We start from the raw sequence: 10,364 nt of genomic DNA on the forward strand, positions 1-10,364 counted from the left end.
CTGGTTTATATGAATTCTTTTTTTTTTATTTGGTTTATATGAATTCTAATGAGGCCAAGTCCACTATTTAAAAACAATCGTAATTTTTTTAAAAATAGAGAAATCTAGCTTTTCAGAAAAATTGATCGGAAAGTACAGAACACTCCCATGTAACTCATCTCCCATCTTCCCTGAACACAATTTCCTGTATTTTTTATGTCTTTATTATGTGGCATATTTGTCCCAGTTGACAAACCAGCATTGATGCCTTATTATTAACTAAAGTCCATGGTTTATAGTAGTATGCTGTACATTCTGTAGATCTTGATGAATTATAATGATATGTGTCCATTATTACTGTATCACAGAGTTTCAATGCCTAAAAGTTCCCTGTTTTCCACTGATTCATCCCTCTTTCCTGCCTTTTTCACTGCTTCCACAGTTTTGCCTTTTCCAGAATACCATAGAGTTGGCATCATGCAGTACTGCAGCTTTTTTCAGATTGGCTTTATTCACTTAGAAATGTTTATTTGAGGTTCCTTCATGTCTTTTCATGCCTTGATAGCCTGGTCTTTTTTAGCACTGGACAATATTTCATTGTATCACAGTTCACTTATCTGTTCACTTATTGAAAGACATCTTGATTGCTTCAAGTTTGGACAATTATGAATAAAGTTACCATAGACATGTGGGTGTACATGGCTTTCTATCTTCTTTGTGTAAATACCTAGGAGCACATATGCCAGATCACATGGTAAGAGCATATTTAATTTTGAAAAAAAAAAACAAAAAAAATAACAAAAAACACCAAACTGTCTTCCAAAGTGGTCATGCCATTTGGCATTCCCACCAGAAATGAATGAGCATTCCTGTGGCTCCATATCCTTGCCAGAATATGGCAGTTCCAGTGTTTTCAATTTGGCTTTTCTAAGAGGTGTATATTGTTATCTTATCATTGTTTTAATTTGCACTTCCCTAATGACATATGATGTTGAATGGCTTTTTTCATTTGCTTATTTGCCATCTGTATATTTTTGGTGAGGTGTCCATTCATCTTTTACCCATTTTAAAAAATATGGTTGTATTTTTTTTATTAGGGTCAAGGCACTTTTTTTTTTTTTTTGAGAGTTACTATGACCACCCCAGTTTAGTCTTACCCCTCTGAACAGCTGCAGCTCACATTGTCTATATACTGGTTATCTCTCATCTATTAAGATTTCTACTATCACTTTACCTTCTACTATCACTTTACCTTCCCTAACTTGCTAATAAGCCTCTTCAAGGAAGGAATCAGTGTTGTACATCCTGCATGTTTTGTACATAGTAGGCATTCAGAATAATCTTCAGACTAATTCAGTTAAAACCAAGACAGTTTTGGAGTTCCCTTCGTGGCTCAGTGGAAACAAATCTGACTAGTACCCATGAGGATGCAGGTTTGATCCCTGGCCTCACTCAGTGGGTTAAAGATCTGGTGTGGCCGTGAGCTGTGGTGTAGGTCACAGATACAGCTCAGATCTGGCATTGCTGTGGCTCCGGCATAGGCCAGAGGCTACAGTTCCAATTTGACCTCTAGCCTGGGAACCTCCATAGGCCACAGGTGTGGCCCTAAGAAGACAAAAAAAAAAAAAAGACAATTTTTTTTAACCAGAGTAGAGTGTACCAAAGCAGAATAAATGAACTATCAGTATATCTGAATTCTGACTATTACTCTCAGAGAGGTAATTACTTCCTGGGCTTCAGTTTCTTTGTTATAAAACATCTGTTATAATAGGCAAATACTCTATGGCTATGAAATCACATTGGATATTTATGAAAGGAGACCGCACCTCTACCATCAGGTGAAAATTTTACATCATTATAACTCAATCTCCAACTTGGAAGATGGCAAAAACAAGATTAAAATCTTTGCCTAACTATAGTCAAGGACCATTAGTTTGCAGGTGTTAGGACTCTAAGTAATCCAACCACCACTGAATTAACAAAAATATCTTGGAGTTCCCGTCGTGGTGCAGTGGAAACCAATCCTAGTAGGAACCATGACGTTTCGGGTTTGATCCCTGGCCTTGCTCAGTGGGTTAAGGATCCGGTGTTGCCGTGAGCTGTGGTGTAGGTTGCAGACAGGGCTCGGATCCCGCGTTGCTGTGGCTCTGGTGTAGGCCAGTGGCTACAGCTCCGATTGGATCCCTAGCCTGGGAATCTCCATATGCCATGAAAGCGGCCCTATAAAAAGGCAAAAAGACAAAAAAAAAATCTTTATTGAGCAGAATATATTGTCTTTAATAAAGACTGGTAGAGAATAGAAAGTTGACAGAAACACTGTAGGCATGAAACAGAAAATTCAAACATAGTCCACTCTGCGATTGCACCAAGCCCAAGCAAAGATTCTACTTATTCCTTCATTTGATTCCGTTTCCTTCCTTCCCTCCTTCATTCCTTTCTTTCTCTCTTTCTTTCTCTCTCTTTCTTCTCTCTTTCTCCTTCCTTCCTTCCTTCCTTTGTTTCTCCCTCCCTCCCTCCTTCCTTCCTTCCTTCCTTCCTTCCTTCCTTCTCTTCCCCTCTAAATGCAAAGTGTGAAACTCAGGACTCTTTATATTTAAGCAACGTATATATACATGAAAAATGAAAAATGCTGGAGTTTGCAAATGAGGCTTTGTGAGGTTGTGAGGTGAGCCTTAGTCAATAGATTCCAGATATATAAACAGGTCTTTGTAATTTCTTTGGGTGAGGAAGGATTCTGGTAGTCAAGACAAGACCTGAGAGAACACTACATCTAAGACACAGGCTGTGTCAAGGGCCTTTTCTGTTACTGGTTAATTAAATTGTACAAGGGGTTTATTTTATAAGCATGTGTAATATACCCAACCCTTTAGATAGTTGTAAATTATAAAATACAGGGGTAGGCAGAAAGGGAAGGAATAGAGGAAAAATTTTTAAAAATCAACAAATTCCAAGTGGTACAACATTTCTTAAATCTTACAAGTTTGTTTCAACACATGAAGTAAATTGGTAGATAGCTTTGGCAAATCTCTTGTGTATAGAGAGGCTGCCAGAACGAACTCATAAATTACCATTCTGTCTAAGCTCCTCCATTAGCTGTGTGGTTGTGGTTACACCATTGTACATATTAAGTCTCCGAGCTCTCTGGATAAGAAGGCTAATAAATAGTCTCTTTTCCTAACTAAAAATGATTGAGAGAGATCAAATATTATTTATGTTTAACTCTAGTAATTCAGTAAAAGTATATGAAAACATGAGCCATTATCTCTATCAGCACTAGAAACTGATCTTGGAATTTGGAATCTTATTAAGTATCAATTTGTTTATAAGGTTAATGTCAGACATTCCAACCTAATATAAAAGTGGATGCTCCTCATTTAATTTTTATTAAAGGAATTATATGTGATTTATTCAATTTTTTTTTAAAAATGTCATTTTATGTAAATATTCTAGTTAGACTCCTATACCAAGAGAATTAAAAATTTTAAATTTATCTCCAGGGTAATCTTGACATATTTAATTTATAAAATAATGTATTAAAAGTATAACTATAATACTTCTGGTGAGGGGCAAAAAAAGCACTAAAAGAACTGATACATTTAATAGCCCCCCTCAATCAACAATATTTCAGATATCTAAGGTGCATTATAGGCATGCAAACATCTATGTTCTGAATTTTAAATGAGTCTCCTTGATGTGCAGAGTTAGGGGGATGCATTGGGCTTTCATTAGTTTCTATGTATCCTCAAAATAAGATAAGTTGCATTTTGTTTTTCTCATGATTCATCTACATGATAAATGTTAATAATGCAGAAACGGTTTTACATTTAACGTCATTTCTTCTCTAGAAATATGTTTAGAATTGTTTTTGATGCTGAAAGACACAGGTGACCCTGTGTATCATTCAGCTTTCCCCAGGTTAAAAAGCCCCTAAATTTCAATGATTTACACCAACAAAGCCTTATTTCTTACACACATTTCATATTGGTGACAGTTTTGCTTCTCCTCCTTATGTCTTCTTTATTCAAGGAACTAGAGTAAACGAAGAATCCCTCTCTGCTCAAAGCAGAGGGAAAGAGCAAGAAGGTTGGCCAAAACTCTATAATGACTGCCTAAAACATATTTCCTTGTCTCGACTGAGACATGAGGGAAGGGTCAAGGCACAACCTTCAAAAGAATGACAGAACCATGGAGGATTTAAAAAAAACTAGTTAAAACCTACTAGGCCCAAGATGGAGGAAGATTTGACTTCCAGTGGACCTTAAGCCTCATTACATATTCATTGTAATGCATTCGCATGTTAAGTGACACACCCACAGGTGCCAAGATTGTTCCAGAGGCCAACCATGGAAAGGCAAAAAGTTGGTGGTGGTGGCCTAATTCCTTGAAATACCTGCTCTTCACTGAAATGGCTGGGCTAATCCTCCCACTTATTAGCCTATGAAATTACTCAGTCCATAAAAACTAGCCATCCCATATTTCAGGGCAGCTCTGCCTTTTGAGGCAGACCACATTCTGTCAATGGAATGTGTAGCTCTGTAAATAAATCCACTCCTTGCCTATTGCTTTGCCTCTCACGGAATTCCTTCTGCACTGAAACATAAAAAACTTGAGCTTTCATAAGTCCTGACACCAGGATTTTAATTTAAAGTGATTTTAATTAAAAGATAATGGATTCAAGAGCCCCAATCTGAGTTTTGGCTGGGTTTGAATCCCACTTGAGGTGCGATTAGGTTCAAGTCCCAACCTGAGTTGTATGGTTTCAAAACCTGACCTTAAATCAGATCATTTGGCCAAGTCTGATGTCCAGGAAGTATAAAAAAATCCTAGCCATCCTACTCCCAACTTCCCTGCCCTAGGAAGGCACAAGTGCTTTATAAGCCTATTAGATATATGGAACAATTGGCCAATGGGACCTGCCGAATAGCACAGAAAACTCTATCCAGTATTCTGTGATAATCTATGTGGGGAAAAAATTTGAAAGAGAATGGATATGTACATATGTATGACTGGGTCACTTTGTTGTACCGAAGAAATTACCACGGCTTTGTAAGTTAACTATGCTTCAATAAAACTTAAGAAAATAAGCCTACTAGAGGAAAGGGGGGGAGAGTAATTGGGAAAAATAATACAATTTGTCATGCCACCTCTTACATTTTTTTTCACAAAGATATATTTCTCTTGACATGGAAAGATTATACTTGGCCCATTTTTAACAAAATCTATGAAATTGTGGATAATTTTATAGATATGTTTCTTTTATCCCTCCCCTCCTCTCTTCTTCTTTTTTTCCTTTCTTTCTAAATGTCCAAGTACCCACAAATTAACTCAAATGATTCATCCTTTGTTCTGAAACCTTGGTAAGGCTGTATTTGCCTAAGGGTAGCTGAAGTTGAATGAAGCTTTGTGGTACTGATTGGGAAATAGAAGCAGATAATCAGTTTGAATATATATTTATCAGATTATAATCCTCTGTGTCGGTAAATACAGAACAAATCCAAGATATCAGTGGATTGATCAAGATTTTCCACATTTAATGTTTACAGGAATTGCCTGGGGAACGTAATTACACAGACTCCAGTTGAGTGGATATAGGGTGAAGCCAAGCATTTTACATTTTCTAACAGACTTCCAAGTGAAGCTGGCAGCATTTATGACTTGAACCTAGCCAGAACCCAGATGGGGACTTGAATACATGTTTTTTCACTCACCCAGTGTCTGGACATACTGAAGTTCAGGCTCTTTGTGCCTCAGTACAGAAGGTATTCAGCAAGAAACAAAGTGATAGGCAAGAAATAGATTTATTAAGATAGGATGCTTGTGAGAGAAGCAAGCAGGCACGAAAGGAAGCTTCACCCGAAGGATTAGCTGTGCTACTGTTTTATAATCCAAGAGGAATAGGGGTGGGAAAAAAACCACCTCTTCCTCTTTCTTCAAGTAGTAGCTCCTCCTTGGTATCTGGTAACAGAGTATTTGATCCTATTAGGTCAAAGTAGGACTGTCATGGTGCTTCTTCAAATCAGCAGAAGGGTAGTCCTTAAATTCCTGCCCTTAGTCTGAACCTGAATGCAGGCCTTACCCCATCCCCCATACAATGACCAGAGGCATATCTCATGCTTCCACTAGTCAAGCAAGTCTGCCTCTTTCTAATGTCCCTCTTGAGCAATTATTAACTTACAGTGGTTTCCCAAAGTCCCTTAGATTTCCTTCTCTATCTATGGTCCCTTATTGGGAAATCTACAACTACCTGTGTAACTATCCTACTCCATCCCTATCACAAGTGATGCAGATGCTGCTGGCCCAGGGACCTCACATGGAGCAGTAGTGGATAAAATAACTCCTGAACTTCTTTCAATCTCTGATCCTCTCTGAAGTTACTTCAATTAGCTTCCCAAACCCATGTGGTTTGAATAAAGGTACAAGCAAATTGTGAGTGGTTAAACATTTATTAAATTAGAGTGGTTAAACATTTATTAAATTGCGTCTTGATGGAAGGGAGTTTTACCCATCTCTGTGTCCTTCATAACTGGCAGCCCTATATCTTATGGAAAACTGATTCTGAACACCAGTTTGGATAAATGAATGCTAAGCTTAGATGGAGAGGGAGGAGTAGATGGCAGAATGGAACTATGGAGGCTTTACAAATATCAAAGTAAACATCCTTCTGGAAGAGAAGGCCTTGTTCCCTTTATGGGCTCCATTCTCTTCAGGATAGTGTGTTTTTGCTAAACCCGTTACTTACACTTCAATACACACCCTTGCCTCAGGGACTGCTCCTGCTGAAGATTTAACATCTCAGTCTCAGAAATGGGCTTCATTTATAAGGAAAGAAAGACCATTCAAATCCAATTAACTGCACAATTCTTGTGTTAAAAAAACAACCTTAAACTTTTAGACTATTTAAAGGAAAACAAAGTCCCCACCCTTACTTTTTCATAAAACAGAATTGTCCTGACAGGGCTTTCCTGTTCTTTTGAGTCAATAAGGCACAAAGAGCTTAAAAATAGATGATGGTTTTACATTTATCATTTGAACAAACATGGGAAATTCGGAAATAGCTGCCATGGAATTCCGGGAATAATTTTTCCATCCCCACAGTTGGCAAAGTGGTTCTTAGGGAACAGTAGACGACATAAATGCACACACTGGAGATGTCTTGGCATCCAGCCTCCTAAGACACCATGTCATTCGAGGCTGATTTCACTGGGGGTGGGCACACTAGTGGCTTCAAAAGTGCTGCTAAAGGCACAGTGATGCTTACTAGCTCAGAGAAACTTTTTCTCCTGTGGCACTGATGATGCTAAGACATCACCAGAACTTCATTTTCTACTCATACCATTTCCTCATATTCCCACTTGTATGTTGAGAAGAGATAGCGAGCTGAGGGTTGAGGAAAAAACCAACATAGAAAAGGCACTATAAGGGCGACTGAACTGGAAAATGTGTATATCTGGGTTATAATTTCAGGTATAGCAATAGTTAGCTGTGTGACTTTGAGGAACTTATACAACATAGCAGGCCCTGTTTCCTTATCTGTAAAACAAGAGGCTTAGATGGAAACTCTAAGGGGCTTTCTAATATTAGGCTTCTAAAAGGAAATACTATAACCACACACAATCATTTCATTGATAGCTACATGGAAGGCTTAATGTGTAAGCATATAGGCTGCATATTGTATGCAGGATGGCCTTTGCACATACAGAGACCAACTAAACAAAAAAAAAAAAGGAAAAATACAAACTTGTCATGGAAAGACTAGAACTAGAAGTAAGAAGAATTATTTCCTCTGTTTCTCAACCATTCATTCACCCTTTATTTATTTAAAAACTTCCTTGAGAGCCAATCTTTCCCAGTCTCTATACCAGGTATTGGATTTTGACAATGAAAAAGACAGAATTTCCTGCCCTTTTTGGAATTTATATTCTGCTGGGAAAGACAGGTAAGATATAAAAAAACAAAGAAGGAAACAAGATAACTGAAGATTTGTTAAAAATTTCACAGAGGAAATAAATGAAGCACAGCATTCCCAAGTAGCAAAGGGGCTTGGTGTGTTTGAGGAAGAGAAAAGGAGCCAGTGTGGTTAGAATGCACAGAGCAAAAGAGAGTATATAGGAGCATAAGTTGGAGTTAAACAAGACTCAGTTTGTGCAAGTAAGACTTTAGATTTTAAGGGTAAAAGGGAATCATTGAGGAGTATTAAGGAGAAAAGTGACACATGATATTTTATTTATTTATTTATTTTTGTCCTTTGTCCTTTTAGGGCTGCACCAGCAGCATATGGAGGTTCCCAGGCTAGGGGGTCTAATTGGAGCTGTAGCTGCCAGCCACATCACAGCCACAACAATGTCAGATTCAAGCCTCATCTGTGGCCTACGCCACAGCTCACAGAAATGCCAGATCCGTAAGCCACTGAGCAAGGCCAGGGATCGAACCCGCAACGTCATGGTTCCTAGTCGGATTCATTTCCGCTGCACCACGATGGGAACTCCGAGATTTTTTTTTTTTTTTTTAATCTTCATAATATTTTAAATGAATCTTTCTTGGAGTTTCTGTCATGGTGCAGCGGAAACGTATCCGACTAGGAACCATAAAGTTGCGGGTTTGATCCCTGGCCTCACTCAGTGGCTTAAGGATCTGACATTTCTGTGCCTTGAGCTGTGGTGTAGGTTGCAGATAGGTCTCGGATTTGGCGTTGCTGTGGCTGTGATGTAGGCTGGCAGCTGTAGCTCTGATTCGACCCCTAGCCTGGGAACTTCCATATGCTGAGGGTGCAGCCCTAACGAAGAAAGAGGGATGTTGAACAAATCAGGAAGAATCACTGTGGACTTGTGCTTTTTTATTGATTCATTCTTTTACCACACTTTATGGATGATTATGGTCATTATTCTTTTTCCACTTAGGTTTTCCCAAATTTGGCTTAGGTAGGGAGTAGGTGAGAGGAAGCTTAAAGGTAACTTCTATGATTTTGGATTTGGCCCCTTTTGAATACCTTTTTGTTTTTCTTCCCCCCACCCCCCAAAACAAAACGTCCATTTTGCACTTTCTCTGACAGAGAAATCATCCATTTGTCCAGGAGCCCTGGTTCCATTGAATAAGAATAGTATTCAGAAACTAATATTTGGGCCCTGAGTATGTTCATTTCTTTGGAATGTCATTGCTTTTCAGTTTTCTTTTCACTAAATTTTAAAGCTTCCTCTATTACCAGTTTATAAAGGAATTTCCCCCATACTTCCTAACATTTAGATTTTTTAAAAAAATTAGATCTCCGATTCATTGGTATTTAGGGTGATGAAAAGCATGTTTGCCGGTTTTTATCTTCTACTAAGTAGCTGTCTAGTTATCTTAGCACTGTTTACTAAGAGATCATTTTCCCCCAGTGATTTAATATACTACTTTTATAATTTACCATATTTCCAGGGTCTATTTTTGGACTTTCTCTGTTTCATTGCCCAATCTCATTGAGGGGCCTTACTACCTTTATTTTAAAGTCTTTATGGTACACTTTAATATCTGATAGTTAGGCCTCAGTCATTGATCATCTTTTGCCTGGTATTTTTGGCTATTTTTACTTATTTATTTTTCCATATTAAATGTAGAATCAACTTATCTTGTTTCAGAAAATAAAATAGCCTACTTATTTTTGTTAGGCTCACTTTCATTGATAACTTGGGAAGAAGCATGGAGAAGTAGCATCTTTGTGAAGTTGAGCTGTCCAATGAAAGAACATTAGATACTTACTGTTCAAAACTACTTTTGCCTCCTTCAGGATTTTTTAAAATGCGTCCCTCCTATAGATTTTAAACATTTATAATTGTTTACTTTTAGTATTTTATCATTTCTCTTGTTTTTCTGTTAGCTCTTTTGATTTGCTATTATGATTATACATGAAAACTTTTGATTTTCTTTCTTATAGTAAAAACACATATAAAATTTGTTATCTTAACTCTTTAAAATGCATAGTTCGGTAATATCAAGTATATTTACACTGCTTGTAAAACTAATCTCTAAAATTTTTTCATCTTGCAGAATTGAAACTCTACACTCATTAAACAACAGCTCCCCAGTTCCCACTGTGGTACAGTGAGTTAAGAATCTGACTGCAGTGGCTTAGGTCCCTGTGGAGGCAGGAGTTCCACTCCCAACCCAGTGCAGTGTGTTAAGGATCTGGCACTGCTGCAGCTATGGCATAGGTTACAGCTGCAGCTCGGATTCATTCTCTGGCCTGGGAACTCCCATATGCTATCAGTGTGCCCGACCCCAAAAAACACAGCTCCCCTTTATCCCCTCCCCTAGTCCCTGGTAATCACCATTCTACTTTCTACATGTGAAATTAACTACATTTGATACTTCATTCTACTTCTTACTTATATGAAATTTGCTTTCAATAC

The sequence above is a fragment of the Phacochoerus africanus genome, chromosome 6 (assembly GCF_016906955.1).
Source record: "Phacochoerus africanus isolate WHEZ1 chromosome 6, ROS_Pafr_v1, whole genome shotgun sequence".
Classification (NCBI taxonomy): Eukaryota; Metazoa; Chordata; class Mammalia; order Artiodactyla; family Suidae; genus Phacochoerus; species Phacochoerus africanus.